The sequence below is a fragment of the Meriones unguiculatus genome, chromosome 3, assembly GCF_030254825.1.
Source record: "Meriones unguiculatus strain TT.TT164.6M chromosome 3, Bangor_MerUng_6.1, whole genome shotgun sequence".
NCBI classification, from domain to species: Eukaryota; Metazoa; Chordata; class Mammalia; order Rodentia; family Muridae; genus Meriones; species Meriones unguiculatus.
In genome coordinates, this window is record NC_083351.1 from 92,245,739 (window position 1) to 92,273,218 (window position 27,480).

Below are 27,480 nucleotides of genomic sequence, written 5' to 3' on the forward strand. Positions count from 1 at the left end.
TGGATAATGGTCAGTCAATCCACATCACTTTGCATGAGTTTGAAGATATCTAGTCACTGGAACCCTTTGTCCTTTTCTTCACTGGTACCCTGCATGTGACCTGCACATCCATTAACTCATGTGGCTGGATATGAGGCTGCTCCAAGCTCTAGCAAGGGAGGCCTCTGGAAAGAGTGTCCATGACAGTTCCTGTTCAGTTTGCTCTCATGTGGAAACCCTGCTCTGTGGGAACACCTGGGCCTCAGGAAGGTTCCTGTTAGGGACAACCTGGACTGTGTCTCAAAGACATGGGTGGAGTGACATGTAGTCAGCCCTGCTGACAAGCTTCCCTCTGCCTTGTCTTTGATGGAGAGAGCACTGGACTCCCCTTTGGCTTACTATTCGCTTTTCAGCTGCTCTTTTTACCTGGCTGTGCGGGGATTGCAGCTTATCATGGTGGAGCTGTGCTGAGCAGTTTCTAGAGCTATAGATGCCATGCTCTAAAACATTTTAATACATCAGACCTTGGCTTATTAATACAACACTCCTGGCTCAGCAGGATGGCACACAGCGGTGCTGGATATTACCCTCTGGTCCCGGGACCACCTGAGGCTAAGAAGAACATGGTGGCAGCATGTCTCGCACACTTGTCATTCCAGTGGCCATGCCACATTCCGTTAGCCTCGTTTCTTGTTTTATTTACCCATTTTTTATTATGCGATACCATTGATTATGGCTCGTACAGACTGAATCCCTGTGCTGCCTCAGGGAGGGCCAGCCATCTTCATTTCACTTAGTAGGCATGTAACTTGGCTGAGTTCAGTTCAGCTCCACTTGTCTCTGACAATCCCAACCCTCTTTTTCTCCCATCTTCACCCCCTTCCCTCTTTTCCTCTCTCCCCTCTTTCATCTCTCCAACCTTTCCTTTCTTCCTCCCACTTGTTCCTGCTATATTGTAGGCATTAGGCAGCCCTCAAAGTCCAAAGCATCAAAGGAGTGGTGCCCACATGTGATGCTAGTAGAAAATTTAACAGGTGGGGCTTACTAGGAGTCTTAGGTCACTGGATGCTCTTGAGGTACAATGTGGGACTCCAATATGACTTCCTCATTCTTGGTTGCTAGGTAAGTAGGTCTTCTCTGCTGCACGCCGTCTCTAACCACACTGTGATGTAGCAGCAGCCTGATCAAGGAACTCCAAATCTATGGGCCAGAATGAACCTTTCCCCTTTTAAAACTGATTATCTCTGGTATTTTTTTAAATACTTATAGAAACTGAACTGCACAGATCTTTGAGAATCACTTTTGAGGTATTTATATAATGTGTCTACGCTGGCTAGTACTATGTCAACTTGACCCAAGCTATCCTCATCAGAAAGGAGGGAGCCTTAACTGAGAAAACACTTCCATAAAACTTCCATAAAAAAGTTATACACAAGCCTTTAGTGTATTTTCTTAATTAGTGACTGATGGGGGAGAGCTCAGCCCATTGTGGGTGGGTCATCCCTGGGCCAGTGATCCTGGGTAATATAAGAAAGCAGACTGAGTAAGCTATGAGGAGCAAGCCAGTAAGCACCATCCCTCCATCACCTTGGCATCAGCTCCTGCCTCCTGGTTCCTGCCCTGCTTGAGTTCCTATCTTCACTTCCTTTGATGATAAACAGCAATGTGAAAGTGTAATCTGAATAAACCCTTTCCTCCAGAATTTACTTTTGGTCACGGGTCATCACAGCAATAGAAGCCCTAAGGAAGATAGAATTGTGTAATGTCTTACTCCTAAAGGAACTAGATAATATTTTGTGAGAAATTCCTAGAGGTAATGCTGTCCTGATCACAATTAAACAGTTTTTACAGTTTCAGACATTGTTTACTGAGCTCTATGAATCTCTGTGGGTTTTGACAAATGCATAGTGATTTTCATTCACCATGACAGTATCAAAAGAAACAGTCTCGAGTCCTGAAAACCTTCCTGTGGAGTCTGCAGGTGTCCTGACCTTGGACCTGCCAACCCCTAGAACCACAAGCAATGCATTTCTGTTGTTAGTAAGTTAAACACAATCTTCCTACGGTTCACCTGCTCAGCCCTCCCCTCTCCTGCCCATGCTAATTCTACAGTCTTACTTGGCCGTTTTAATGAGTGCACACTGCATGCTCCATTCTGTCTCTTTCAAATCTTCAGTTTTGCAGTGACAAAAGGGCAAGCGTTTCTTTTCACAGTCTTTGCAGTATCATCCCTGGCAAGGAGGACCTGAGCTCTATAGGAGACCTAGCTGAACATGAGCCAGAATGTTCCTGCCTTAAGGTCCTTGCCCCGAGTTCCCTCAATGACAGAGTGTGACTTGGAAGTGTAAGCCAAATAAACCATTTCCTCCCAAGTTACTTTCATCAGTAAAGTTTTCACAGATTCAGGAAAGCAAAAGACAACAAAGCATAACATATGTTTTTTCTTTTGTGGATTGGTGATTAGTGTTCTGTTGAAAACAAAAATACCACCAGAGCCAAGATTCTACATTTTTGTCAGGAAGTCTTATCATTTAGCATCTCATATCTAGCTTGAGTTGGGATTTCAGGAAGTGGCACAGTCTGCTCCTCAATGTGCTTTGTACACACAGACCTATCTGTCTAGCACCGTTGGTAGAAAAGGCTCATTGGTTCTACATGGAGCTTCTGTTTTGTCAAAGACCAGATAATTCCTTTTGTGTGTGCTCTGACTCTGTCGTCTCGTAGGACTAACACCTGAAACTGTGGCCAGCTCTGCTTTTCTTCGTTTTAGTTTGGTGTTTTTTGAATCAGCATTGTTCTCTCTGATATCCTTTGCTGGGATGTTGTGCCAACCCTCCATCCAGGCAATAAAATGGTATTTAACATCATTGAATGTTCCAGTCCAGGAACATGAAGTTTAGATTTATTTAGATCTTGTTCTGTTCATTCTGAAGTGCTTTCAGGGCCTCTGTGTGCTTCTTTTGGTTTATAACTAGTTATATGTCTTGTTTGGTGCCATGATTAGCAGCCTCATTTTAAACCTTAAATTTCAATTTTTTTTCTATAATATGAGATAGTGATTAGACTCTGTTTATTAATCATCTACCTTACAACCTTGTAAATTTGTCTTTTTAATGTTAGAAATTTTTAATTGTCGATTTTATCACATCATGTCAAATAGTCACAAATATTCCTTTTTTCCAGTCTTCATGGGTTTGCTTTTTTTACTTAGGTTAGTTTTTCTTTGGGAAGGAGTATCTTTTTTCACCAGCTAGAACATTTTCAACACATTTGGTATGCACAATAAAATAATATACCCTGCAACACTTGCTTTGGTCCTAGAAGGAAAGTGTCAGTTTTTATCTTTTTTTTTTTTTTTAGGGTAATTTTACCTGTGTAGTTTTCATAAATAAAAAGTCAAACCTTAGAAAATTATCTTTATTCTTGTGTTTTGTTTTTCCTTTTTCCTTCCTTCTTTGCAATTGCACTGGAATCTATCAAATGGTTTTATGTACAAATTAATATGATTCCCTTTTTAGGAATGATCTGATTATCTCTTTAGCCTACTTATAAGTAAGTTTACATTTTCAAGTTCTGAGACAAATTTGCAAGCTGGGAACAAATCTTGCATGGTTCTGGTGTGTAACTACCTTGGCACAGTGTAGGTTTTGATTGACTGCTATTTTAATAATTTAGGACTTTTTCATCTATTTTATGGTGGATATGATTTTGTAGTCTTTCTTCCGGAAGTTTTGTTAATGGGGTTGGTGCCACAGAATGAGCCAGAAAGTATTGCTTTCTGTTCATAGAGTTTGGAAAGCTCTGGGGCACGAATGTTATTTTTTCTCAAATATCTGGAAAGATTCACTGTTGAAATCAACGAATCTTGTGACTTCTGCTGGGAAGTTTGCCGACTCACAAGTCACTCACATGGTAGATACAGAGCTGTTGATGATCTTACAGGCTTCTTCTCATATTTTGGTTTTCAGATGAGGTTTGTGACATGATTTATAAATCCTTCTGGTCTGCCCAGCCAATCGGTTTCATGTTCTTGAGTTTTTCTGCTTTCCTGCTCATAAATTTCTGCCCTCATTTGTTTGCCCCTTTTCTTCAGCATCTTCTAAGCTGATGTTTCTCTACCTTGGTTTCTTGACATGGAAGCAAAGAACAGTGATTTTCATTTCTTCCTATGCTTTTAACACACTCTTCTATCCCTGTAATGTTTTTCTAAGCTCTGCTGCCCTACAGCTTGCTACTTTGGCTAGTGTTTTCATTTTCACTTGACTCAAAACAGTTTTACATTCATCACAAGAGTTCTATTGCCCATCTGTTACTCAAACCCCATTATTTATTGAGGAAGAAAGATGGACTGGGGAGAAAATGGAGCAAATCAGAGTGAAGTTCAATGAAGTGTATGAAAATGTAATAGGGAAACATTATTTTGTATGCTAGCTAAAATGGTGCATGAGACGTAAATTCTAGGGATTCCGATTTTTTTCTGCTGTGAACTTCTCTTTTAATTGTACTACCATCTGAGAACACATACCCTGTGACTTCCACTCTTGCGAATGGATCAGGTTCTATGTGGGCCAGAATGCTTCCACTCTTGGAGAAAGTTCAGTCTGAGCTTGAGAATGAGTCTTGCTCCTGGTGGATGGAATGCTCTGAAACATTATTCAATAAGGCACATTGATAGTGTTGTTCAGCTGATAGTGCTTTTACGGATTGTCTGTAACAATGACTACCAGGTTGCTGAGGTTCCTACCATGACAGTGGGATTTTTTTTTTTTTTTCTGATTTCTAGTTCTCATAATTTGCCAAGATGTTTGGGCATAGTCCTATAGAATTATCATGCTGTCTTGGAAAGTTGACCCTCTGACTTGTGACGCAGCTCATTTTTACCTGTAGTCTTTGTCCTTCTGCTGAACTTACTGCCGCTTTCTCTGTTCTGAATCCATGTGGGCATGCATGATCTTTCTCTAGCCACCTCCATATTGTCCATCCATGTCTCCATCTTCACCACAGATTTTCCAGAGCAGCATGAAGCTAAGTCTTGTTTTCTGAACTCATTGAACTCTACTGGTTTCTCTGATTGGGACATTTGGGACATTCAATTCAAAATGATCACAACTTCATTGGGTTCACATGTTTTTGAGCATTTTCTGTTCATTGCTGTTGATGTGACTATTTTCTGTTCACTGCTGGGGACTCCTGTAATTTAAATAAAACATTTTATGCTTTAATGTATAATGTATAAAGCTAACATTAAAAATCAGTTGTTGCCACTGAGTTCACAGTGTTTATTTGGACCAATCCAAGCCCAGTTAGAGACAATATGGGTCTCTTACAAGCGCATACAAGGTCGTGATAGCAGAGGTTTCTGAAGTCCTTTCGCCCTCTATGACTATTTCTTGAAAGACAGATCCACTAGTGATAAATTTCTTTAGAGACTTGATTATTATTTTTTTGTTTGAGAAAAACTTTTGTATTTTTTCTCATTTAATGGCTTATTTCACTAATTATACACTTAAAGGATTTTTCTGCTAACAATTACAATCTTGCATTCTGCTCATTTCTCATTTGTGGGGCGTATCAGAAGATTCCCACTCTGATACTTCCCTTTGGTCTTCGTGTGTGAGGGGTTTTCCCTGCAGCTTTAACCAAGTCTTTTTTGTTGTCCTTGGAATTCTGCAGTTTGGAAGTAATATGCTAATGTATTGTGCATCCTGTCTCCTTACTCCTGTCACTGACCCCTTTCGGGTTTGCCACTCTGCACTCTCTGAGCTTCTCCCATCTGAGCTTGGGGTTTATTAGTAAACAGGAAGTTCCATGCTGAGCTTACTTCAGAGATCTATTCTATTCCGCTTTCTCTTTGCAGCTCATCTTCCATCCGTGGTTCCCCTCAGCTGCTGGAGGTGCTGGCACCCTGGCACACATCTTTCATCTTAGCACTTAATTTGCAGCCTCATCTACCAAGTCTGAATCCCCAGCCTTCTGCTCACATGAGTCTGAATCCCAGCTTTTGCTCACATGCCTGTGCGACCTGGATTCTGTGCTTCTCCCTGCAACTCCTGATGTCTTGCTATGGTCACCCCCTTACCTGCTATCCACCCTTGGTGCAGTGACCATCATGGGGTCTGCTATTCAGGCTCGCTCTGCCTTTCAGGTTGCCTGCTCTGCAATTTGGCATGCCTTCTGGTTTTCTGTTTAAAACTGTATGTGTCCTCTGGATCTGAAGTGAACAGGGTTCTGGTGATGTGAATGCACGGAGAGTATGGAGAAGGCAGATGTCGGCTGCTGGTGACAAACTACTTAGTGTTCTTGGAGTACCAGCATCACAGACATTTATTCCCTTCTTACTTCTCTTCTGTCCTTCATAGGTCAAGGAAGCCCGTGAGGAAAGCGGTTCATGCCCCGAAACAGCCATAACAGAACTTGTCATGGCATGGGGTCACAGTGTTCAAAGTTCCCTCTTCTTTATATCCCAGCCACACCATCAAGTCTCATCAGGAGAGCCCAGTAGAGTTCCTGGTGGTAAGGCCCAGGAAGCTGGGGCTGGCCTGATGAAAGCCTACATTTTTGCTGTTTTGCCCTCTGGTGAGCTGATCTGATCTGACTGTGGTTTTTTGGATTTCTCTCTTCATAGATTTCAGAGTAGCAGTTTGCCTGGAACCCCCAGTTCTCTGATAGATTGAGATAAGCCCATGATTTCACTGTGTCTAGCTTTCTGCTATTGCAATGATAGGAATTTCTCTGTACTCTGAGGTCCCTGTAGTCCTTGAAGCCTAGTTTCCAGTGACACCTGGGTGGATGGCAGAGAAGAATGCTCTGTGTTTCCCTGGCTTGCTTGGTCTTGCCCGAGTACCCAAGACAGCTCACCTGGACACACGAGCTGTGCCTACGAGGCACGAACCTACCAGCCCCCAGGAGGAAGCATGGAATAATCACTCCTCACTCTAGTTAGTGATTGCCAGAGGAAGAAGAACCAGAATTTCCCAGCCTCAGCTCCTTTGGCTTCTCAGTCATCAGGGGACAAGTTCATCCTGAGGTTTTCTGGCTCCAGCCCAGGACAACTGCACAGGTCTCAATGAAGAATCACATATCTTTAGATAGGATGAGAACGTCTAGGCTCTGTTTTGTTCTAAAAGACACAAGATACAAAGAAACATGTATACACAAATAAAAACGGAGGGATTCCTCTAAAACTACTACCAAAGCTTGCTAATATAAAAAGAAGTCCTGGGGGAAAAATAAAACCTAAATCTTCACCCACCAAACTTCCTAATTTTTAGTCTCTCTGGAATATCCTTCTGAACCATTGGACCGCTTTGCAGGGACTCCAGCCTGCATATCACATGCAAACCTCACATCTTCCAGCTTGTCTGGGAACCTGGTCAGGCCTCCTCTGTTTCACCACCTTTTCTTACCAATGGTCCTCTTGCCTTGTCTTCACAACATTTGGAGATCCTCCCATGTTTATGTCCCTCGGGTGACATTCTGTAATTTCTCTTTTTGGGACCCACACAAAACAGTCAGGGAGTCCTGACAACAGGCAAGAGAATTCCCCAACCTCACTTTTTGGTGATATCACTACATGCAAGACAGCAGTCTCTAATGCCAGTGACAGTGGAAGAGGAAAATGCTGCGGTGTTTAGCGCAGGGCTGGAGATAGGGGGTCAAGATGCCCATGCCCATACGCCGATGTCACTGCTGATGAGACCCAGTAAACAAAGCCTGCAATAATTAGTAAGAAATAAATGTGTGCTTAAGTATTGATGAGATAAATATTTAGCAGGTTATTTGAGATCTTTATTACATCCTCTGATGTTTAAAAAGTAATGAGAGGTTTATTAAAACTTCAAGCTCTGACTCAGTGAAGCAGTTTTCACAATGGACCCTTCTGCCTGGAGTCCCAGCTTGGAGACCTGAATGCTGCGCAGAGACAGGCCACCTCTGGGAGAGATGCTGTGCACATGCCCTGCCCGGAGCCAAATACTGGCAGTTTCAAAATCTGCCCAAAGGTGGGATTTGGTTCTGGAGACACAGGACACTGAGTTTTGGTCTCTGAAAAGGGCTCAGAACAGTAGAGTCCTGAAATCTGAAGCCAGCTGAGGACCTCCGTCTAAGGCCTGGAGCTCCAGACTTCACGTTCCAGACTTCACGTTCCAGGGAGCAGCCACATATAGGCCTCCTGTGTAACCGGGACTTCACGTTCCAGACTTCACGTTCCAGGGAGCAGCCACATATAGGCCTCCTGTGTAACCGGGGCTGCTGTGATAAGCACAGCACAGAAGGCAGGACCAGGCGTAAACAGCAAGTTGGATTCCTAGGGTTCTGGAGGCTGAGATCAGTGTCAGCCTGATAGGCTCCCAGGTCTCCTCCTGCTGTCCATCTCTGTGTTCTCAAGAGCAGAGAGATGGCAGAGGGGAGCCATATGCCAGCAATTTAAGGCCACAGATCTAATATGAAGTCCATTCCTGTGATTTTATCTGGTCATCCTCTAGGAACGGAGACACTCAGCTTTCAAAGCGGAGGTGTTTAAAGATCCCAAAGAGTCTCTTAGGTGGGTCTGGTGGACCCTTCCTTCTGTAGCTTAAAGAAAACAAGAAGTCAGTGGCTAGTGGTGAGATCTCCATGTGACTTGGTCTTCCGGAGGACCCTGTCTTATTCTTCATGTCTGCTAGACCTAGGTTTAGACCCTATACAGAGAGAGCTTCCACAGCCCTGAAACCATAGGTGAAGCAATAGCTAAGGGACTGGGAAAGGTGCGGGCTGTGTTCTTGAACAGGACACCTGGCCTGCACTGAGCCAGCCACGTATATTGTAGCCCAATATAACTGCAGCTCAGTACACCTAGAGCACAGAGCACATATTGTCAAGTACACTGAGAGCCAAGTGCACCTGCAGCCCAAGGCGCCTGGATCCCAGCACACCTGCAGCCCACAATGCTTGGAGCAGAGCACACCTGGAGCACCTAGCACCTGGGTTCAAGCACACTTAGATCCCAGTGTACCTGCAGACCAGCACACCTGCAGCCCAGAATGCCTGCAGCCCAGCACACCTGGAACAAGAACAAGGACACATAGAACCAGTGCATCTGCAGCCCAGAGCACCAGGAGCATAGCACACTTGCAGCCCAAGACACCTGGAGCACAGAGCACCTGTGTTCAAGCACGCTTAGATCCCCGTGTAACTGCAGCCCAACACACCTGTGGCTCAGCTCTCTTGTGGCCCAGCATACGTGTATCCTGGCATGCCTGCATCACAACAGATAGGAGCTGTGGTATATGTTATTGGAGTTAGTTCATGCCTGTAATCAAAAGAAGCCAGAGAATCACCCCCGAGCCCTGCCCTTGTCAGTCAGGTGCTGAGTGGTCACAATAGAACCACCTGACCAGCCACTCTGCTTGTGAGATGAACTGCAATGAACACGTGCCTAGCCATTACCTGTGCTGCGGACAGAATGAGAGCGGTCACAGCCCACAGGTTTCTTCTAAGGCTGACCTTGCTTGCATTGCTGCCCACTGCTGAAGGCTCCTTTGAAGACCTTTGGTGCCAGAATCACAGGACACTTCCTCTCTGTGTATTTGTACATCACGACTCTGCCCCATGGTGACCAGAACACACAGGAAATGGCTGTGTGAGCAGTGTGGGCGGCGTTCCAGGCCTCTGTTCCACGGTGAAGAGTGCACTTGGCACATGTGTGGGACTGTGCCAGCCACACACAAGCTCTACTAGCCTTTCGGTGCTCTGCTGCTAGCAGGCGCTGCCCTGGGGTCTGTGGGCATCCTTATCTTCCCCCTTTCCTCATTTCTGCTTTCAAAATTTGTGCTTTTGGCTGCCAAGCGTCACCACAGGTTCAAACCCCTGTAAGGCAGGAGGGCACCTTCGGCAACAGTCATCCTTGCACAGAGCCACAACCCTCGCTTGCTGCTGCTCCCTGTCAAGTCAGTCCTTTTTATTAGGGGGAAACCATGGTGCCCCGGGGGGCAGCATGAAAACCCTAAGCGAGATGCCCCGATAGAGCTGCAGACCGTAAAAGGCTCCCTTCCTGTGTGTCTGCCTGAAAGATTAAATGGGAAAGGAAAACACTGGTTCCCATGGAAAGTGCCACTCTCCCCGTAACCTTCAGCATTCCCGCTCACCTGCAGAGCCCCTACCCATAATGCACTAAGTGGATGATTAAAAAGAAATGGGGGCTTAACCGAGGCTAAGCGCGGGGTCCCCGGAGCCTGGCGGAGCACTGAACCGTGCCTCTACAGCTGTCTCCACACGGCCCGACATTCTTTATTTATTTGTTATGAAATATTTATGGGTGTTATGAAAGGTTTAAAATAATGTGTCTGTCTCTCCCCGTCTTTTCCCCTTTGCCCCGGCACACTGTTTTCTAATGCATAAATAATTCTGGGCCCGGACAGTGGGCGGCACATTAGGAGGGGTGGGTCTGCTGTATCACATTTTTTCTGCCTGAGAGAAAATATCATTCCTAGTAATTTTCTACACTTATACAATCGGCGTCGACAGTAAATAATTGATGTATGAATTTAGGCCCAACTCCAACACAATCTGACTTTATGCCAAGGGTTACTCCCAGCAGATTTTGAGCTAAATCATCTTGCAAAATGGGCTCTTTCAGGGGAGGGGAAAAAAGCTTTTTGAAATTATTTTAATGGAAAGCAGGGACCTCCACACAGCGCTTCTTTTGACAGGGTCTTGCTTTGCGTAGTTGGTAATAAAACCAAGCAAGCTACCCATTAAGAGAGGGGAAATGTTTCATTTGTGATCACAAATGGATTTTTAAAGAGCGACACAAACTCTATTGATGGTTCCCTCCTTTTCTTCTTTCTTTTTCTCCCTCTCCTTTTGTGCATGTGTGTGCACATGTGTATGTTTGTGTGTGTGTGTAGGTGTGTGTGGTAGGTAGGACGCCCTCTGCTTTTCACGTTGGCTCCTCTATCAAAAAAACGCAGTTGTTAAAATCACAGGTGAGATATGTTGGAAAGCTAAGGAAGAGCCTTTGACCAGCAGAGAGAATTCAGGGAGGTTGCCAATGCCCCTCCCCACAATTAGAATTATTTTTATCAGTGAGTTGAGATTAACTGCAGAGGACCAGTCAGGGAGGAGCGGAGTAAGGCGAAAGCAATCTAGAATCTAGAATCATTGTGTCTTCTCAACTTCTACTGGAGGATGCTGGGAAGATCAGACAAACAAAACCAAAACAAAAAAGGGAGTCTCTGCTATGTGTATTTGTAGACTAGGATGGAGTCATAAAGAATTTCCCTTTATGTAATTCTTTTGTACTGAAACTAAGATTCAAAGGCTGTTTTTGTTTGTTTGTTCGTTTGCTTCTTGGAATACATCTTTAAAATTGCATTCTCTAGTATTTATTTTTGTGTAAATGTGATTTACACAATTGTAATCATTGCTCATTTTTTATCCATCATTTCCTTTAAGAAATATTAAGATCTTTCTATATAAAATTTAAGATGTAAGTTAAAAAATATAATATAATGTAAAACTGTGACAGCAGCCCTTAAGATACAGGCAATTTTTTTTTAATCTAAGATGCAGAATCAAAATTACTTTCTTGAGTCCCTCCTCCCCCAGTCATGTGACTCTTGGAGACAGAGCAAGGCTCTGACTTCATTCCATAGGTGGCTGTCCTACCTTAATGCATGGAGATCAGAAGACTCAAGGCAAACACTTGTCTGTAAAGTTCTTGTTCTCAGAGAAGAGTTTGATTTCAAGACGCATCATTCCTGTGTCTTTACAAAAAGCCTCTTCAGTGCCTCCTCTTCCAATGGCTTCACCTGTCAGGCTGTGGACTAAATACTTACATATGTGCACGTGTATGTATGTTCATGTGTGTGTGGGTACACATGGAGTGGGCACACTTGTACCATGTGGGCACCTTATATGTCTTTTTTTCAGTGCCAAAGCAAACATAGCAGAGGCTCTGGAAATTTCTTCAGGATGCAGGATGAAGCTGGTAGGAGGGATGGGCTCCTGGCTGCAGCCTCAGGAGCATGTAGACCAGTCACCAGCATCCTCACACAGGTGTGCATCTGCACATTTTTCCTCACACAGGTGTGCATCTGCACATTTGTCTGCATGCATGTGTGTGTCATGTGTGCATGTCTTGATGGGAAGCACTTATTCAGAACCTCAGGTGATAAGGAAAGCAATCGACATGGAGCTGGTCACTGTCATGCCACTCATGGCTATTTCCTCTTGAAGCTGGCACACCGAGCCTGTGTTTAAGAAGTCAGTGCCATAGGAACAACCTGTCCACACTGAAGAGCCAGAGTTACAGGTTCAAGGCAGAGGCCAAATCCTGCAGGGCACTTACTTGCACAGGAGCAGGCCTGTGCAGAGAACATGTGTGCACCCACACTGAATGTGTCTCTGCATGCTTGTGTCTATGTGCCAACAGATGCATATATATCTGTGTATCTGTGAGTATAAGTGGAAGACTGGATGTAAGTATGTGTATATGTATATTGCATATATACGTATGTGAACATATGTCATGTCTGTGTATATGTGTGTTTACATGTATATGTAGATATAAGGGGCTTACATGTTGTGTCTGTGGATATGTTTCTGTGTGTGTGCACAGCTGGTGCTATGTGTAGTTGTGTGTGGTTGTGTCTCTGTGTACATGCCTCTATGCCTGTATATGTTTCTATGTTTCCATTTTCCTGTATGTGTATATTTATCTGTGTGTACATGCTTTTGTGTGTAGAGATGTCTGAATACATGCCTCTGTGTATGTAGTTGTGTCTATGTGTGCATTCCTTTGCACCTGAAAATGTGTCTGTTTACACATGTGTGTGTCAGACAGGCCTGGGCTGAGGTTGTTTGTCTTCTTCTGCCAGATGGCCTCAAGTAAGTAATTCTCTGCTATGTTAGCTAGCCACAAGGACCTCTGCTTGGAGGTTAGATAAGGAGTTTTCTTCTTCCCAACGCATTTCAAGAGGAAATGAGAATGGCAGCCAGCAGCTTCAGTGTCTTCAGGCAGGGCAGGTGCACAGGCACTGTCTGCCCTGTTTCTACTGGGTACCTGCACCCACCACACCTCCTGGTCCCTGTTGGCACCACTCAGCCTGCTGGGCCAGTCCTCCTCAGCTGCTTAGGGAACAGAAGGTGCAGGTTGTGATGTCAGCGTTCCCCAACTTGGAGCATCTTTCTGTGTCTGACTCTGGGCCATGTAATGATGACATGAACCACAATGTGCCAACAAGCGTGGGACCTGTGGGCAGCGTCTCTACCCTGGCTTGTTCTCCTCCTATGTGCTGCGACCCACATGCAGTGCTGTGCCAGTATCTATGGCTGATACTGATCCTCTGCAAAGATTGCATTCTGCTGTTGTGGCCAACAAATGCAGTCCCTCTCTCGCAGAAGGGTCTGGGGTCACTGCCAGTAAAAAAAATCAGGTATATTACGGCCAAAATCTCACTGCTGTATAGACAGAGAACTTCTAAATAGTCCTCAAGGACTTTATTCAAAGGAAAACCTCTGTTTGTCCCCACATTCTCTTGCTTCCACAAACTAACAGCTGGTGGCATGGAAGTGGCTCTGCTAGGTGGGGCAGTGACAATATCATGGTGTCCTCTTGTCTTCCCCTCAAGTCGGTTCACAAAGGATGCACAGAAGCCCGAGGGAGCCTGGTGCTCAGAATGAGGCCACCAGGGACACGGAGGGGCAGGGCAGTGCCATGCTGCTGACTTGAATTCTTTGGAGAGCAAATTCTAATGGAAAATATAATTAAATGTCTGTAAATAGAACACCTGATGGGGCTCCCTCTGGTGCCTGCATGCAGAGCTCTGCTGTTTGCCTAAGGAATTACCAGCAGTAGGTCCTCAGACACACAGGGCCTCCCACCTCCGTTAAATGGCCTCTGCCCTGTGACTGGCAGTGCTGTCTGTCACAGGGGAGACAGAGTGCATGAGCTCCAACCTTGCCTAGATGGTCAGTGCCTCATGTGTGGGATGTGCCCATTTCTAATCTCTCTGAGAGAGTCCCTCTCTATGACTCTGAGCCTTGCCCTTGTCTCACCCCGGTCTTGATATCAGTAACTGGAGAGGGGTCAGAGTTTTCTTGGGAAGCCACCATCCTCCACTCCTGATTAGTAGGCTGATCTTTGGAGGGGAGAAGAGCTCTCTGGGAGGTGGGTGTGGAGTTTTCAGATTACATCCTGGGCTTCAAGGTCATGGAGAAAATGACTTCCAGGCCACATGCTGGACTGACGCTTGGATTTTGTGCAGCACATAGTCCACATGACAGCTTTGTACAGAAGCTGGGAGAACTCCCAGTGTCCACTGTGGCTCATCCTTCTTACAAATAGAACGTTAACAGGTTTCTTGAGCGGTCTCCAATGACCTGGGTCAGAACAGAGAAGATGAGAAAATTGTGCATGTGAGTGTGTATCCCTGTGCTATGTATATGTGTGTGACATGCACGCATGCCTGTGAGACAACACACTGGGGCCACATGCTGGCGACAACTGAGCTGCAACAGTATAGTTATGATGCTGGCTGCTTTTCTGGCACTGAAGGGACCTTTGGGGTCATGACGGAAGCGTGGACATCACAGCCCCCTCCTTTAGGCAGAGCTGTTCTTTCTGGTGCCTTGGGGCAGGTAAATGAAAAGCTGGTGTAGAGAGGAACCTCCAAACGAAACCAGGTCCCACTGAGAACTGGGGAGGTTGAAAGCAGCTGCCACAGAGCAGAGATACGGGAGAAGCCATGCTCAGCATGTACGTCCAATATATTGGGAAATGTGGGGGAACCAGGCAGTGGACTGAACCTGAGCCCATGCTAGGAAATAGTGGTGGTAACCATGGCCAGGGGTAGAGGCTTCAGTTGGGAGACAGCAGACAGCAGACTGCCAAAGATGAGGTTCCTGCAGTGAAGGCTGCTGAGGGTTGCATTTTCTACCTGTGTCCCGGTCATTCAGTATGGAGTGGTCAGTGCCCATGCATCACAGTGATAGTGCCTAGAATTTTCTTTTTTACTTCCCCAGGACCTCATTCCACCTGGTCCTGCACATCACTCCCTATTCATGTTGAGAGTGAAGAGGAGTAAGAAAGAGCCAGACCCACCGGGCAGACCTCTAGGAAGAGGAAGGAGATCCCACGCAGTGATGGGGCTGTGAATACTTTGAATATGCAATCCACACTGAGGGAATAATTGAAGGCACTTCAGGGTCAAATGTGCCACTTGCTCCCAAGGACCCAGAAATGCCTGGGTTGTCCTGAAGAGCCACATATAAGATCATTAGGCGGGCTGATCTCAAAGGTCAGGGGGACAAAAAATGAGATTCTGTGATGCCTGCTGGACACAAATGCGGCTTGTTTGATGTGCTGATTAAATATAAGTCAAATTTTCTGGCAGAGGACATAGCTCAGTGACTGATACTCATTGTGAGGGTGACCTGTAGGCATTCAGCTCCCCAGACATGGCCAGACATCGATTTCACTGCCTGACCTCAGCCTTGATGTGTGGCTACATCATATTCTTTGTGTCTTTGCTGTGCAGTAGAAGCTTTGAAGCCAGTGAGACACTGTCAGTGTCGGTGGTCAGTGTCGGTGGTGTCCCAGAGACCTCCACTGTGAAATATGTTGTGGCCCAAGTCTACTGATGGCTGAGTAAGGGGGGGCAGGCCTAGGGAAAGCCGAGGCTGCTTGTGGGACCAAGTGCCTGTCTACCCAAAGAGACAAGAGTCCTGTCCAGCTTCCCTGTGTAGGACGTTACTTAGAGCTTTGTCAGCCACACTGAGAGAAATACACACAGAACAGAGGAGCTCCGCTCTATTCTTGGCTGGATTTCCCCCTAATCCTGATTTCCAAATGAATACAATCTACTCCAGAACTCTTTAATGTAATAAAAATATAGCTCAGGGTCAGGTATGAAATTAATGACACGAATTCAAAGTATTAATGCTCAGTGGGATGAAACAACTTCAATGAAGAAATAATCAAACTCCGTAACCAGAGCCAAATGGAAAAAGATAGAAGCGAGGAACAATTCCAACAGCAATCTGTTATGAAGGAAATTATGAAAACATGTATAAAATATTTATTTTTAATAAGATGAATGTCCTATTTCTTAAAACTAAAATAAGATCAGAGTCCTATTATCAAAGCGGGGCGCCAGCTGCCCAGCTCTCTCCATGCGGATAGAAATGCTCGGCTTATCATCTTAATTTGTGCAGCCCCGTTTCTCATCTTTTTGTTCTTTTTAAAGTTAAATAAGTCGCAACAAGAAAGCTCTGGAATTCTGTTGAGGTGAAATGAACTCTGTGGTGCAAATGCCTAACTAGGAAATCCTCTCTCCCCCCCACGCCTTGTGTGTGCGTGAATGTGTGTATGCACATGTGTGTATGTGTGTACATGTATGGATGAACGTGTGTGTGTGTGTGTGTGCATGTATGCACTTGTATGTGTGTATGCAAGTATAGGTGTGAATGGAAGGCCAGAGGACAGCTTCTGGTATCTTTCCTCTGTTGTCGTTCGGCTTTATTTTTTGAGATGGTGTCTTCTGCTGGCCTGTCACTTGCCAAGCAATCAGGCCACCTGAACAGAGAGCTTCAGATAGCCACCTGTCTAACTCCCCACAGCTGAGATTATAAGCTTTCAATTGCATGAGCTCTGAGTTCAAACTTGGGTCCTCCTGATTGTGAGGCGACCACTTTACCAACTGAGCCATCTTTCCAGTCTCCACGCAGGAAACCTGAGAGCCAATAATCACAGAGCCAGAAAGGAGGAACTTCCCATATCTGCCATGGAAGGTGCCCCTGAGAGGAATGGTGCTGTGGAGACGTTGGACACTCTCATCTCTCGGGCTGAGAAAGGTCTGGATCTGCTGGCTGTATGCTCCTGAGGAAATGTGGTGATGCCCGTGGTGCCTTGAGAGGACCCACTAGGGAGAACCATGCCACACTCTCCTTGCCATGCCCAGGGCTGCTGCCCAGCGGTGGGTTGTAGAGCAAACTTGGGATGCACCCAGGCGAATGAGTGTGTGGGGTCTCTGCCAGCCTTGCTCAGGCCGAACTCTGCAGGAACCTCTGACTACCTGTCTTCTGGCCCTGGGAGCCTTCAGCAGAGGCTCCTGGCTCAGGAGTGGGAGCTCTGTCTCAACCTAACACCAGGTTTGCTCTGAGACATGATAAAGGACATTTGCTTAAAATCATTGTCTGCAAGAACAGACAACACCAGAACTAGTGAAATGAATGTATGAACATATGGGACTCTGTGAAGCTATCAGCTGTGTTTCAGGGCTACTTAGCAACTGTATCTGTAAGAGCTAAATATAAAAATAATGAATTTGGTATGACATCGATTTCTGTAGAAACACATTTATGTGCATACACATAACATTTATGATTCCAAAAAAGTGTGTTTTTATGTCATCTCTTTCTAAAAATACATTTATTTTAGATTAAAATATAATTATATTATGTCCATGTTTCTTTCCCTACCTCAACACCCCCATATGCTCTCTTTCAAGGTCTCTTTTTACACTACATATATGTATATACATACATATTCCTAAATACAAAAATACAGTAAATATAACTGTAGAGACAGACACACACAAAATTCCTCTTATGAAAAGTAAACATGAACTGTGCCTTAATGATCTTTTTCTATCTCCTTTCTATACTGTTTCACAACAGAACAAATATATCGAGTTTAGTTTCATTGTTTAGCTGAAAGCTGTCCATGTTAACACATGAGTGTGTGGATATGGGACCCGAGAGGAGATGGCCAGCCTGGCATGTTCTGGACTCTGCTGGAATATTTCTTTACCTAAAACTCACACAACTAGTAATTAAAAAGTGATGTTTTTCCTGACCATTAATTTTATCCACTCTCTTGCCTGTAAGCCTGTGGTGCTGACTTCTTGGGGATATCTCTTAGATATTTTAGACATTTATTCTCCCTTCAACTGAAGCTTTGGCAGTTTTTTCTTACTCTATGTCCTAAAGACTCTTTTATTCATTTGTTTTATTTTATTTTGTTTTTCAAGATAGGGTTTCTCTGTGTATCCTTGGCTGTCCTAGACTAGCTTTGTGGGCCAGGCTGGCCTTGAACTTACAGATATCCGCCTTCCTCCACCTTGCTGAAGCTGGGATTTCAGGCATGCACCATTGGACCAGCTCTAAAAGTCTCTTAATCATGTTGGATGCAGTATTTTCTCAGTGTTCAACATGGCTTTATGTGCTCCTTGGTCACACAGCCATGTATGACCTGCACGTCTTCCACTTCTTCAGATCCCAGAGGTGATCTGAAGACACCACATGTTCTTTCTCTTGATTTTTGTTTGTTTCAGTTGTAACTGTTAGCCTTTTAACTATTTGTAACTTCTCAGCTCTGACTCAGCTGGCCTCGCCTATGGTTTCCTGACTGTCCACAGTGGGCTCCTGATCCTACACACAAGGGGCCAAGGAGCTGACTTCCAGAGGAGTTTCCTGCACTCTGGTTGTGACACTAAACTGTGAGGCTGCCATTCATTACATGAGTTGAGCACCTTCCCCAAACAGCTCATTCTGTAAGGTCCAGGATGCAAGGGAATTCTGTGACACAGCACCCCACTGCTGTCACACAGGGTTTCCCCAAGGATTGTTGGAGTCTGTACTTCAGACTCTGGCTTTCTACCCAGTCCATCCTCTGCTGTCTATCTCTGTGTGGCTGGTGCCTGTCTCTCTGGTCCTCCCAGTGGTAGCAGCATCCCTCAACAGGTAGGTACAATGGCAGTCAGCAACAGAAATCTGTCACATTCCTTACCTGTCCGTTTACCTATTCACCAGTTCCCAAGTGGCTGGACAGCACCTACTTGTCCACAGAGCTAACAGCACATCCTGGTGCTTAGAAAATAGTAAAAACAACATCTAGTTAATTGGATTAAAGGGGAAGAAAAGCAGGTGACCGAAAAAGATTTTCAAATTCTCTGGGCAATGGAGATTATGTGGTTAAATCTGTACCGCCTTTCCATGTTTCCATCACAATCGCACATAGACTCTCCAGCCAGCTTTGAAAGAGGGGCTACTGCATTTTATCAGTTCCGTCATTACTGAGGCAAAGGTGAGCCTGTAGTGGCATTAAGTGCGGAAAAGTTGTGGTACTGAGACTCACACCCAGCTACTGATGCCTTGATTTTTCCATCTGTAAAACAAAGCACTTTGGCACCTCAGGCTCCCCAGGTCAGCAGACGCTGGCTGCCAAGTCTCATGCCTGATTTTGCCCTCTGGAACCCACGTGGTGAAAGGAATGGGCCAGTTCCTGAATGTTGTCCTCTGTCACACATATGTTGCACATATGTGCCATATGTGACCTCACAAGAACAAACAACAAAGAAATAAATAGACAAATAATAAAATAAAATACTAAAAAGTGGGGGCTGGAGAGATAGCTCTATGGTTATGAACACATGCTTCTCTTGAGGAGGATCTGAGCTGTCCACAATGGCTTATAACCACATGTAGCTGCAGCTGCAGGGGAACCCAGTGCCTCTGGCCCCTGCGTAGGCCTGGAAACATACACAATTAAAACATAAAAATCAATCTTTTAATATATGAAAACGCTTTATTTCACCTTTGAGTATTTGAGGGCTGTGGAGAACTCACATCTGAGCAGCAGCCACAGAGTGGATTCCTGTTCAAAAGGCATGGATTCTCTTAGGAGTTCTTCAAGACCATGCCAAAGGCTTCTGTTGCTCCAAGCATCGAGGGACCAGGTGCTCAGAAGCTGGTCCTGAATTGAGAAAGGGGATGAAGGCCAGCGAGGTGACACCAGCCTCGTCAATAGACCTGGAGAGCACTGCATGTGCAGAGAGATGTGGTTCTGGGGACCCCTGCTCAGCTGGGGTAAGACTTGTTGCCCTGGACAAAGGCTTTGCCACCTGAGCCACTATAGCATCTTGTCTGGGAGAATGTCCTGCAGTTGATTCTCATTCACTGCCCGCAGTGGTGATCAGAGAGACAGAAAATAAATATTCCAGCATGTTCCATTACAGGACTGTGTAATGGTTACACATTATGACTATTCTATAGGTCTGACTGTATTTGTATTTCTTACTTAGAGAATTGGGGTGGTGAGCAGACTCCTCATAGGGTAGTTTCCCACTTGGCTGAAGCATGTCTGGGTTCCTTGAGTTCTCTCCGGAGGCATTGTAGGTGAGCCCAGCAGTACTGCCTACATTTAGCCAAGGTGGCCATTTGGTCCCTTTAGACATGACTTCCTCATTGCTAACTTTCTTAAATTGCCTCTCACCAATGGTCTCAGCCCTGAAGGGCAGAGGGTATGGCCTGTTCCTTCTGCTTAGGGGATGGAAAGTGAGGTGAAGAGCCTGGAAATTTTGCAGGGATTAACCACTCCATCTGAAGGGCCAAACTGTGTTCCTGAACCCACAGGGCAAGTGCTGTGTGTCAATCCAGCCACAACCCCACAAAGCCTTTTAGCTGTCAAATGCCTTGAGACGTCCGTTCATGTAAGCCTGTTTTCCTACTTTCCCTGAATCTCTTTACCTAAGTGTCCCTTAATTGCCTTAAAATCCCTGTGGATAAGCCCTGAGACCTTAAGGCTTCAACACTTCTCCACACAGGCACCCAGTCCCTCCATTCCTGTCTGTGTGAATGGCTGGGAGCCCAGTACAGCTGCTCTACTAGAGTGGATGGTGAAGCTGGTGTCATTTCTGTGAGATCCAGATGAGCAGGACTGTACAGGCCTTAAAGCCATGGCCAGCTGGAATTTCTTTCCCCCAGCCGTACTTGGCCCTGCCTTCAGTCAAACATGCTCAACTCCCCGTGGGAGGGACTGAAGGGGTGAGGGGAGATGAGCATCTGATGTGCTCCAAGCCCACAGAAGCAGGTGCAGCGATGAAGAGCTGAGATGCATAGCAGATGCCCAAATTCCTGGGACCTCCACAATGTCCCTTCCACAGCCACAGGAAGCCTAGAGTCCGGGCACTGGCTCATGTCAGGGAGAAACGTCACTCTTTTCTTTCTTCTCTTTTTTCTTCCTCTTAACAGATTATGTTTTGAAGATGTTTGCCTTCGGACAGGGGAGCTGGGATGGGGAGTGACCTCACTATACTTTTGCCGCCACCGCAGTACAGCCGTCCCTTTCAGATAACATCAGACACCGTCATGGGCTGGGTCCGGCTGCCAATCTATAATGTTCCCAGCCATGATTAATCTGATAAATAATAAATATATCAATCTAGTCCTTTAGACAAGGACAAATTCTTAGCAGCAGGGAGGCATCGGGCCTCTTTTACAGCCGCCTGTAGTGCTGGGATTAATTATTTAATGCTTAATTCTTTGGGAAATGAGAAAGTTTTGATTAATGCTGTCCAGTGTCGTTCTTTGCTTGTTTGATATGTGTCAGATAATTTTTCCTCGGCAGTCACTCTGAAGAAGCCAGAGGCGACTGTCATGGGGCTCAGACACCAAATTGCCAGAGATTAATTGAAATGAAAATTTAGAGAGTGTGTCACCAGAAGTTGAGCCTGAGGTAACCTTTCTGGGTTAAATTGTGTTCTTTTGGTGCTAGCCTCACTGTGTCCTTACATAAAAGAGAGCTTGGAAAACTCACTTTGGTTTCCAGCTTTTTTTCTCGCCCCCAGGTTGGACAGATTGAAACACTTTGTTGGTGGGTATTAGTCAGTAGCCACTTGTCACTTTCAATTCTGCTGTCAAGGAGGTGTGTGTTTGTGTCTGTGTGCATGTGTATTTCTGTGTATGCATATGTGAGTGTGTGTGCATGTGTGTGTACCCATACACGGGCCAGAATACAACTTGGTTGTAATTCCTTGAGAACCACCCACCTTCTTTCTTGAGGCATGGTCTCTTGCTAGCCAGAAACTCACAATAGAGTTTATTGGTCACAGGGCCACTGGTCATTTACTCTGCAGAGTTTACACAAGTCCTTCCTGACCCAACTTATTACAGAAGTAACTTCCTGCTCTTCATCTGCCCAGTGGCAAATGAAAAGAATTCACTTACAATGAAGAATTCACTTACAATGCTCTGACCCAAAGTCCCAAGTGATTCATCTTCAGCACAAACTTGCCTATAGCTCGAGGATCATTGCAGAAGAACAGCATAAAGAACGTAAGATCCAGAAGAGCAGGAATTTTGCCGTGAGGTTATGTATTCTGGAAATGTCAGAAGTTACACCCGTGAAGACTCTGATCAATATGGCCACCTGAGCATGGTCTGACTAAGGATAAAACCGATAGGCCTGCTTACATGGACAGGGGACACTCAGGAGGCCTCAACTCTAAACAAAGAACTACAGGCGACTAAGGAAATCTGGGAATGGTAGAAATAGTTTTCCCCAGGAAGAACATACCAATTGGTTATGCAATACTAAATGATGAACCCTTGAAAACATACACATAAGTAACAGCATACACCCTGAGCTGGTTGTATTTGTTGTGTACCTGGAAACATACACCTCCACACACATACATACACACACATGCAGACACGTACAGACAGATATTTAAAGAGGCCATGAATTTAAAAAGGAGCAGGGGAGGGACATTTGGAAGGGTTGAGAAGGAAGAAATGGAAGGGGGAATGACATAATTATAATATAATCTCAAAACAATAAAAGAAATTAAAAAGTGGGTCTATAGAATCTGCATAAATTACACCTAATCTAGATTAGGAGTTTTAGCCTGAGCCTGGAAAGTGTGATCTTATGACAGTGAAAGGGCTGGAAGGGGAACATGTGAGGGTTCTGGCAGAGAAATGACTATATGTATAATCCACTTAGCTGTGCCAAGCATGGCTGGGGGACAGCGCACATTTGCTGTGCACAGTGTGTCTTTCTAGCATTCTACAAAACTCTGAGGCCAGTCTCCGTTTTCAGAGAAGAGGGATCTGAGGCACCCTGGCTGCACAAGGAAGTTACTTCAGTGTGCTCAGACAAATGCCTGTTGTCACAGTTGGGAAGTGGATCTGTAGCTCTGCCTCTACCATGCTCTCCTAAAGTACATGAACTCCCTTACCTCAAAAGCACCCCTGAGGGGAACATCTCTGCTCACAGCATCGTCTCTGCATTTGGTACTGGGTAAACGTATCCATTTCACAGGTGAGGAAACTGCTCTGAGAGATAATGACCATTTCTCAAATGCAAGAAATCATGGCATGGATGGGGTCTTCATGCCAGAGCTATGATCCCCCTGTCTCTCTCTTTGAGACGGGGTTTCTCTGTGTAGCTTTGACTGTCTTGGATTTGCTTTGTAGGCCAGGCTGGCCTTGAACTCACAGAGATCTGCCTGCTTCTGTCTCCCTGAGTGCTGGGGAGCCTTGCTTTTCTATTTTGGGGAACCACAAGGATGAGCCAACACCAGCAGGCTGTCCTGGTGTGGTCCAAAGAGGCCCTGGGTGCACTACCAGCATCAACACAAGATCACTTACAATTTGATAAAAAGCAAGCAAGCAAACAAACAAACACCAATTCTTCCAGAAGAAACACAACTGCAATTTCTTTTCACATTTGTTTCAATGGACTGAGCAGAAGGCATTGGAATCAGGTGCACAAGGAGACAGATTCAGTCTCCCAGGCATGCTGAATGGACCTGGGAGTCTCTGTCCTCTCTTTTCCCCATGACCTTGAAGTAGAAAGAGAAAGCTTGGCTGGGGGACGGATGACACAGAAGCAAATCATCTCTGGGTGACTCTAAATGTCCTTTTCCAAGCTGCCCCTGGTGAGACAGAACTGGCTGGATCTGAGGGGTCCTGTGTCTCCTAGGCTCCACCTACACCTAGGAACATCAAAATTGTTGAAGGATGGCTGTTCTGGCAGGCAACAAGAGGCTCCTGTGAAGCACACTCAGCCTCACTCTCATCTCTGATCTGAGGACAGTCCCCACTGGCTGGTGCTGAGTCTCATGGTCCCACATTCCCAAGAAGTAGCTCTGAGGTGAGGACAATCTTATTGTGTGTGTGTGCAGAGCTCCATCCTGACCATGATGTGTGGATGGGACAAGGGACCCTCTTAAACAGAGAGGGTCCAATACTCCGCTGGTTTACAATATGGAATTCATTTCAAATGCACTCAGTCTCCCAGCTGGTGTGGCTTACTCCAGAGCATCTATCCTCTGTCCTTTCCCCACTCATTCAAGCTGCTCACACTCCTGAAGGACGCCCCTGACTCCAAGGGACCGTGGGTCTTAGGACAGTGGAGAAACATGGCTGGGTAGAACAGGCACAAACCCACACCCCTCAGAGGCCTTCACCAGTGAAACTGTACTTTCTCGCTTTCTTCTTGAACCTATTTGCATTTTAAATAATTAAAACATTAAAACTGAAAAATTTATAAATGAGTGTTGCTAAGAGAATCCTGCCTGGCAGACAATGGGAAAGGAAGTTCACCCCACCAGGGTTACCCTAATGTCTTACTTGTCGCTCTCCTTGAGGGTCATCTGCTGGCACAGTTGGCCGCTGCAGCTTCTGGGTGGACAAATGGGTTCACAGGGCTCACAAGCCAGTGGACACACTTGCTTCCCATAGTCATGCTCCACACAGACACATAGATACACCCACCTGCATGCCTGACAGTCTTGAACCTCTCCCAACTGGTAATTGCTTGGGGACCCTATCCTGGGTGTGTTGACCCCGTGATAGGGCTCAGACCAACAAACCCTCGTCTGTCCTTAAGCCCATTCTGGCTTCCATTCCCCTCCCATCCAGTACACATCTTAAAGTTCAGATGGGGGGGGGCTGTATGTGTGTGACAGGCGCTTGGTCCAGCATGGTGGCTCTGCCTGGTTGTAACAAGCGTCGGGACATTAGGAGCCACAAAAGCCGGGTTGGCCGTATCATCAATCACCGGGCTGACAGTTGCCTTCAGTTTGTTTGTTCCACTCTGCATAATAAGTGATTGGATCAGGTTTAATTAGATATTGGGTGATCAATCATTGCCAACGAGGCCACTCAGCTTGGGATCTTGATGCTGCAAGGAGAAAGAAAAGAAAAAAAAACCTGAAAAATCTCATCTCGTGTGCATAAATACTTGGGCCCATGAGCACACACCGTGGTGTGTGACGAGAGAGGTATAGAGATGTCTGCAAGACGCAGGGAAGAGAATAATTCACATCTGTGCCGCTGCTTGCCAGACAGTACCGCTGACATTTTACTTTCCCTGCATAATTACTTTTCAATATAATATAATATGCAGACCTGAGGGTGGAGGAGAAGCAATTAGATTACACACTGGGCCTTCTTCCTGCTGTCCCCAGAAGTGACCAGAAGCTGTCGTTCAGAGACGAATCACACATGTTGAGGCTGAGAGTGGGCATGGGGTAACATGTCTGGGGGCCGCTCTCTGCATCAGGGACCTCTGCAGACCCCAGCATGCATCTCTTCGCTGAGACCCTCTGGTGGTGGCTTCACGTCCCTGTACAGCTCAGTAGAGAAGTAATTGACCTCTATGGAGGGTTATTTGTTTATTTATTTATTTAGAGTCTCATTTAACCTCATGGGCAGAAGTAACAGTGAACATCATCACATTCATTATCGAGAGGTCAAGGGTCATGTCACTGCTTGTCTGCATCTCATTACACACAAAGGCACTGGGTGCAAGATGGGCTTGGGGACTCTGAGTGTTCATTAAGGGTCAACAGGCAGACTCCTGTGGCCCTCCACTGTGTTGTTGCACCTCCAAGATTTTTCTCACAGTGTGAAACAGAAGCATGCCTTCTTACTCTGCCCATGAATTCTGTGTCCAAGAGACCTGGACACCCCAAACCCCTGGAGGCACAGACCCTCTGTGTTCTTGGGCAGGGACACAGGGTTTATTCCTTCTGTCTGGCATACTGAGGTTTGGATTGTCCACTGAGTGCAAGGTAGCACTCTACCTTTGGAAAACAGGTACTGACATGTCTCAGATCAATCAACAATTCTGTAGAATTTCATGAGTGAGAGGAAGAAGAGTGAGTGGTCCAATGGCTGGCTGGCTGGCTGGATGGATGGATAGACTAGTGAGTGGGTGACTATCCAGGCTGATATGTGGGTAGAAAGAAAGGTATGGGTGAATGGACAGAGAAATTGGTAGGTGGAAAGGCAAGAGTGGATGGGTGAACCAGTGGGTGGATGAGAAAAATCGAAGGGTATGTGGATGGAAATGTGGATGAGTAGATAGACAGAAGAAATGATGGATAGATGGATGGATGGATGAGTAAATGGATGGAGGGAAAGAAACTGAGAGTATGGTAAATGAACACACTCTACTTTATTTAAGGAGCTAGCTTGGTTCAGCATCATTGGATATACTAACCATGAAGTAATGCTTCAGGAGTCCATGGCTAATAGGGCAATGTGTTACAGAAACGTGCATGTTTTCTTCCACTACAGGAAGCCAAGAGATAAGCAGGTGCCCTTAGATTACAGGAAAAGATGCATGTATTTCACTGAGTAGATTGTATAAGTAAGATCCATGCCTGATGCACACACTGCAAAGTCTAAGATGGATAGAGATCTCCTTGTGGGAGGTGCAACTGGATGGCAGTGACATCCTCACTGCCTGTTGCAGGGATTCCAATATTTATGCTCCTTCTGGGAGTTAGGGCTCTCCAACACCCTAGCGTGTGCCTCGGATGCCCATGCTCCTTCCACGTAGAAAGTGAGGTCTAAGCTAAGCCAGCTGATGCAGGTTTGTGTGACAGCACACCGGCACACCTTCATGCAGAGCAGATGCGCTGGGTTACATGGCTGACCCTGAGGGAATGGTGGCATGAGACATACTAAAGGCCAGGAGGACTATTATGGAGCTAGTCTCTGGCTGTGGAGTTGTTTCAGTGTGATACAATCAGAAAGCAGTCTGGACTGTCTGTCCCTAGTGTTGATAATAAACTCTGCAAACATCTTGTCCTCAGCTCACAACAGATTTTATGGTTTCTGTTGTGTTTCTTCTCTGGATATGATTGATCTTGAAATGCAACAAGCAAACTTAGCAGGCAGCATCTGTCCACTTGTTCCCAATCACCAATTTATTTCTTTTTAGTATTCCTCCTCCTGCCATGTAGGTAAGGAGTCCTCTGTACATTAAAGTTTATTTCACTTAATTCTACAGTAGCCTTGTGGCCTGTTCTCTATTCTCAAGGTTGTTAATATCTCCTCTTCATCCTCCTCCTCCTTTTCTCCTTCTTCTCCCTTCCTCTTCCTCCTCCTCTTCTTCTCCTCCTTCTTTTCTTCCTCCTCCTTGTCCTCCTCCTTCTTCTTTTCTTCCTCTTCTTTTCCTCCTCCTTCTCCTCCTCCCTCCTCCTGCTCTCCTCCTCCTCCTCCTTTTTCTTCTTTACTGTGGGATAATGACAAGAATGCTGAGAGATGAGAGGACCTGTGCTTTCACCAGGGAGTCACAGGATCTTTTACTGTCCTTACATGCTGAGCTCATCATTCCTTGGGGTTTGGTTTGTACTTTACACAGCAAGACAGAACTGGAGGTGAAGTATGAAGTATGAAGTATGAGGTGAAGTATGTTGAGAAAGAGGGGAGTTGTGATTTGGA